Source organism: Eumetopias jubatus, unplaced genomic scaffold (genome assembly GCF_037043125.1).
Source record: "Eumetopias jubatus isolate StellerSeaLion01/CBP00866 unplaced genomic scaffold, mEumJub1_p1.0 scaffold_12, whole genome shotgun sequence".
Taxonomy (NCBI): Eukaryota; Metazoa; Chordata; class Mammalia; order Carnivora; family Otariidae; genus Eumetopias; species Eumetopias jubatus.
In genome coordinates this window covers 19,020,611-19,026,705 of record NW_028274818.1, presented here as the reverse complement: position 1 = coordinate 19,026,705, position 6,095 = coordinate 19,020,611, and the positions used below count along the sequence as shown (strand labels likewise).

The 6,095-nt window shown below is 37.8% G+C and overlaps 1 pseudogene; it reads left to right on the top strand.

Annotated features, from left to right (window-relative positions):
* The first annotated feature begins 1,786 nt into the window (after positions 1 to 1,786).
* LOC114210434 (non-histone chromosomal protein HMG-14 pseudogene) lies at positions 1,787 to 5,227 on the top strand (annotated as a pseudogene).
* The last annotated feature ends 868 nt before the right edge of the window (positions 5,228 to 6,095 follow it).

Below are 6,095 nucleotides of genomic sequence, written 5' to 3'. Positions count from 1 at the left end.
GAGGGTGGTATTTTATCATTCATGCAGCTTAAGAGCACGTGGCCTAAGGATCCGCATCCCTTTCCTGGAGTGTGACATCATGCCCTGCTAGACTTCTGGGTATGTGCTGGGGTGATGGGGACCCATATACCTGCTACCACCCCTATCTCTGTGAATTTCCCAACGATCATACTTCCAACACTCCTGGCGTTTGTGCACTTGACCATTTGCTCTTGTTAGTAGTACAACTGGCTCCACAGTCAAGTTTAAGAATAAACTGTGTTATGTTCTATGAGAAAAACAGGAGTTTTTTGTTGCTGTCTTTGTTTTGTTTTAGGTTACTTTGGTCACTTAGAATTACCAAAACAGCCATATTATTTTGCATCTTGCTATTCCTTTTCTTCTCAATATTTATAGATATTGGCAAGGCCTTTTAATTCTTATTTCATACCCAACTCTTTTCATAAAAGAATAAGGAAAAAAGCTGACAAGATTATTTGATGATATGCTTTACCGTGGGTACACTGGTCTACTATTAGAATACCATCATCTAAAGGAAGCTAACTCAGTTACAGGTTTACACGGAGTTGAAAACCTAATTTATTTTCTTACACAATAATTAGTGATTGCTATCTGCAACATAACTACATAGCTACCAGTGTTAGGCCTATAGTAGGGATTTTGCTTAGTCAAAGTTGTCAAAGGCCCACCAGAGAATAGCACCTAATTTGTGATATGACAATTGAGTAGAAAACGAGCAAGAATAGATGAAAAGGAATCTTACTGCAGGTAGGCAAACAGCAAGTGTAAAGGACATAAGCAAGTGGGAGCATGATAGATAGAAGAGAATGAAATAAAGTAGTGTTTTGATCAAAGAGGGTAAAAAAGTTTTGTACAACCTGCAGTTGGAGAATTTGGTTGGGGCCAGGTCGTGTGGTTTATAAACCAAACTGGGGAATTGTTAATTGATCTTAAGACCATTTTTAAGGGCAAAGAATCATAACTGGGGGAATGATACAGTTATATGAGCTTTGAAAAAATATCTCTACATTGTAGAGAATTCAGAGTGGATCCAGTTAGGAGGTGCTTTCAGTAGTCCAAATGAGAAATAATGATATCTTGGGCAAAGGTTATGGTGGTACAGTCAAAGAAAATTGATCGGAATAAAGTTATTTACTGTGTTGCATGTACTTGTTGATGATTGAAAATGGAGGACGTGTAAGAAAGCAATTCAGGAATGACTTACACGGGGCGCCTGGGTGGCTCTGTCGGTTAAGTGGCTGCTTTTGGCTCAGGTCATGATCCCAAGGTCCTGGGATCCAGTTCCGCATCGGGATCCCTGCTCAGCGGGAAGCCTGCTTCTCCTTCTCCCTCTGCTGCCTCTCTGCCTACTTGTGCTCTCTATCTCTCTGTCAAATAAATAAATAAAATCTTGAAAAGAATGACTTACACAGTTGATTGGATGGTGGAACCATTCACTGAGATTGGGACTAGTGGAGAAAGAGTAGGGTTTGAGGAAAAAGATGGTGAGTTCAGCTTTGAGTTTATTGATTTGGAGTGCTTTGGGACATTCTTCTAATAGGAGATATTTTATGATCGGTTGTACACATCAATCAGAAGCCCGGCAGAGAAGTCTGGAATGGTAGCATACATGTTCCATTTAATTGCAGATAGGTTTCCCATAAAACAGAAACAACAGTGGATCATTTAAGCAGAAGTGTGTGTTTATTGGAAAGATTTTTATTAGCTCAAGCGTTTTCTAATATGGTCACAAAATCTGGGCTCAGAAAGCAATCAAGAGCAAAGAATGCAAGGTAGCCAGATCCAAGAAAAAATCATACCACCAAGTCCATCTGGTGCCGACATTGATGTCCCCTCATCTCCTACACCTCCTACCCCTTTGTGCCACAGGGTATTGGATCTTGCTGCTGTTGTGCCTACTGCTAACATGAAAATCACCCTTTTACTGGTGTGATGATTTGTCCTCCTAATAGGAGATTTAAATTGCTAGGCATGTGCCCCTGATTATCCAACCCAGAACATATGCTTGTGATGGAAAAGTGCATCTTTGTAAGCCTCTCTGTGTCCCACCTGGTCTCATTCAGTGGAGAATTCTTCACTCATAGGAATGGCTTTCAGACAATGAGCAAGCAATATTATGACAAATGGACAGTCCAGTCCATGCATTATACTATGTAATAGATTTCATGAAATCTCTTAAGGAGACAATATAGTTGAGAAAAGGAAAATACTTCCATTTAGAAGTTCAGCTATGTATTTATTCCTATATGGCCGAAAATGTCTCGGAAAGGTTTCATTGTTACTTTCCTTAATTTTTATCTCGATACATCCTTGTGTGTTTGTTCCATTGACTTAATATCCCGAGTTTACCCTTTTGAGGTTGCTTTCATGCTGGAGTATAGTAAAGAATTATACATAACAAGAGGTAAATCTCACAAGACCTCTCTTTTAAATGATACTCTGCATCTGAGCATTATCACTTCTAATAAGGCAGGGAGAAAGGGGTGAATTATTGCTGGTTTAGACTTATGGTTAAAGATAAAGACTCTCTCTGACTTTAAAGGTGAATTAGTACTGAGGTAAATTATCATTTTTGGGGGGAGCACAGTCTATCTGCCATGGACCAAATTGGGTCCCGCCAAATTCAGATATTGGAGCCCTAACAACCCCTCACCTCCAAGTAACTGCACTGGACATAGGGCCTTTAAGAAAGTAGTTTCGGTTAATGAGGCCATAAGGGTGGTGCCTTGGGTGCCCTTACCAAAAGAGGAAGAAACCAAAGCTTTCTCTTCACAGTGTGAGAACGCAGTGAGAAGGCAGGAAGAGAGCTCTCTGGAGAAATTAAACATGGTGATACCTTGAACTTGGACTTCTCAGCTTCCAGAACCGTGAAAAACAAATTTCAGTTGTTTAAGCATCCCAGTCTATGGTATTTTTTTTAAGGAGCCTGAGAAGACTAAAACGCTATTGGCCTTTTACTGATTTAGTACTCCCTGTAGTTTTGGGAAAAGATAGATGGTAAGACTGGCATATTCCAACTCTGAAGGATGGAGAGCTACCAATACTACAATATCATGGTATATTTGAAGACTTTTGTGTGAATGCATAGAATAAAAATGATTGCATTAAACAAGTCATTTTACTTAGATATAAATAAATAAATTTTTCTGAATTCTAATGCAACAATAAATTATATACATTATAAATAAACCAACTCTTTATATATTAGACAGAATTTATTAATGAGAATATTTACTAAGAACTAGTTTATATAAACGTATGTTGGGACACTTGGGTGGCTCAGTGGGTTAAGCGTCCGACTCTTAATTTTGCCTCAGGGTTGTGAGATCGAGCCCTGCATTGGGCTCAGTGCTGGAACTTAAGATTCTCTCTCTCCCTCTGCCCCTCCCTGCCCTCTTCTCTCTCTCTCTCTCTTAAAAAAAATAAATAAATAAAATAATAAATGAGTAAATATATGTTAATAATGAAATCATCAAAATGTATTAAAACCTGCTAGTATCCATGTGTGAGATATGCAGCAATATGCATATATTGAATTTACATTTTATTTATTTATTTATTTATTTATTTATTTATTTATTTATTTACTTATTTATTTATTTGAGAGAGACAGCGAGTACAAGAGAGTGGAGGGTGGGGCAGAAGGCTAGGGAAAGAGACAAGCTGACTCCATGCTGAGCACAGAGCCTGACATGGGGTTCAGTATCAGGACCCTGCGATCACGACCTGAACCAAAACCAAGAGTCTCCTGCTTAACCAACTGGGCCACCCAGGCGCCTCAAGAGTTTACATTCTTTCATCTTACATGTATATTTATTTGCAAATATGATAGCCCTTTGGAAAGTTGTACATTTTTTTTACTTGTTAGGAAAATGTTGGCCTTAAAAAAGTCTACTATCGGGCGCCTGGGTGGCTCAGTCGTTAAGCGTCTGCCTTCAGTTCAGGTCATGATTCCAGGGTCCTGGGATCAAGTACCACATCAGGCTCCTTGCTCAGCGGGAAGCCTGCTTCTCCTTCTCCCACTCCCCCTGCTTGTGTTCCTGCTCTCGCTATGTCTCTCTCTGTCAAATAAATAAATAAAATCTTAAAAAAAAAAGTCTACTATTAATTACTCAGGCTTAATAACAAATACTGCATTATTTTCTGGGAGCGAATGAGGATTTTTATGGATTTTCAAAGCCAATTAAGACCTTATCAAAGGAATTTAGCAATAAGTGTTAAAATATATTTTTTACCAGAAATATAAAGTTATTTTATATTATCTGTGCCCAAAACTTGTAACTTTCATTCTTAATCATTCCTCAGTTTTTAATTGATTATATTGCTTTTCCTTCCATGTCATAGAGTTAAAATATAATTAAATCTATAAGAAATTGAATGTATATATTATTTATTTAACTAAGAAAACTTTAGGGCCTTTAGTATTGTCTTATAAACAATATTTACTTTAAAATATGTTTTGTCTTGTCCCTGAGGAATATCATTAATTGATGCAGGAGAGGACAGAAAATTAAATTAGGAGTCTCTAGCACATGTGTGCAAAATGATTTTAAACATAGTTCTTTCAATATTATTAATGTACATTCATATCTGTAATATTTAGGGAAATTAATTCTCTTACCTTATAATTTTCAATAATTAATTCCTTTTACAATCTAGATTAAAAGTACTTTTTCTTATTATTAATAATCTCAATTGTTTAATTATATGTATTAACGTGTTAGGCAATAGTATAAAAGCACAAACTGCTACATTAGTTCAATTACAATTCTTCCTAGACCTCAATTAAAATTCATCAAAAAGAAATAGGGGGTCGCAGCAGCTCGGGAGGCGGGAGGATCGGCAGAGGCCAGGCAGCCCAGCTTCGCGAAGGCTCTCGGTGTGCCCGGGCCGCCGTCCCGGTGCCCGAGGAAGGTCATCTCCACCGAGGGGGAGGCGAAGGAGGAGCCCAAGAGGAGGTGGGAGAGGTTGTCAGCTAACCCTGCTCCTGCAAAAGTAGAAACAAAACCAAAAACGGCGGCAGGAAAGGATAAATCTCCAGACAAAAAAAGTGCAAAGAAAGGGGAAAAGGGGAGCAAAGGGAAAACAGGCTGAAGTGGCTAACCAAGAAACGAAAGAAGACTTACCTGCAGAAAATGGAGAAACTAAAATTGAGGAGGGTCCAGCCTCCGATGAAGTGGGAAAGAAAGAAGCCAAGCCTGATTAATACCATAAACCATGTCTTATCAGTGGTCCCTGTCGCCCTTCTTGTACAATCCGGAGGAATATTTTTATCAACTATTTTGTAAATGTAAATTTTTTAGTAGCTCTGGAAACATTTTTAAGAAGGAGGGAATCCCACCTCATCCCATTTTTTAAGTGTAAATGCTTTTTTTTAAGAGATGAAATCATTTGCTGGTTGTTTAGTTTTTGGTACAACCAGGAAATAGTGGGATATTGAATGTGGGCGCTTTGATTGTTTGGGTGTCAGCTCAACATTCCATAGATGGGGTAGTTTTAATATCCTATAATACCAAGAATACTAAAGGGCCATTTGGAGTCGGTCGTGCATTTACTATGTCTTGGATATTTTAAAATCCTTCTATTCCCATGTTGTTTTGGTAGAATTGTTTCCTAAAGAAAACCACTCCTAAATCTTGGCTCTCCCAGTCAGAATTCTTGTGCACTCTGTAACATCTTGGCGGTGATAGTCCAGTTTTCCTAGTAACTCTGTTAATGTGCTGTGCAAGATTGAGAATTTGAACATGTAGTGTATATGATATTAAATTGTGAATTAATGGGACTTAACAATGTAACAGTGTATCAGCATTACAAGATCTTGGTACTTGATATACTGTTGAGGAAAATTTGCCTCCAAATTTTAAGCTGGAAGGTCACTGGAATAACTTTTAGAATAGAATCACAACTACATAATTTTTTTAGATTTTTGGTATGTATGTTAAGAATTGTGTACAAATTGAAATGTCTGTACTGATCCTCAAAACAACCAATAAAAACTCAAGAAAGAAAAAAAAGAAATAGATTGGACAATGTTCTTGGATTTTTCTGAACTGAATGTTTGGTTTGAGCATTAA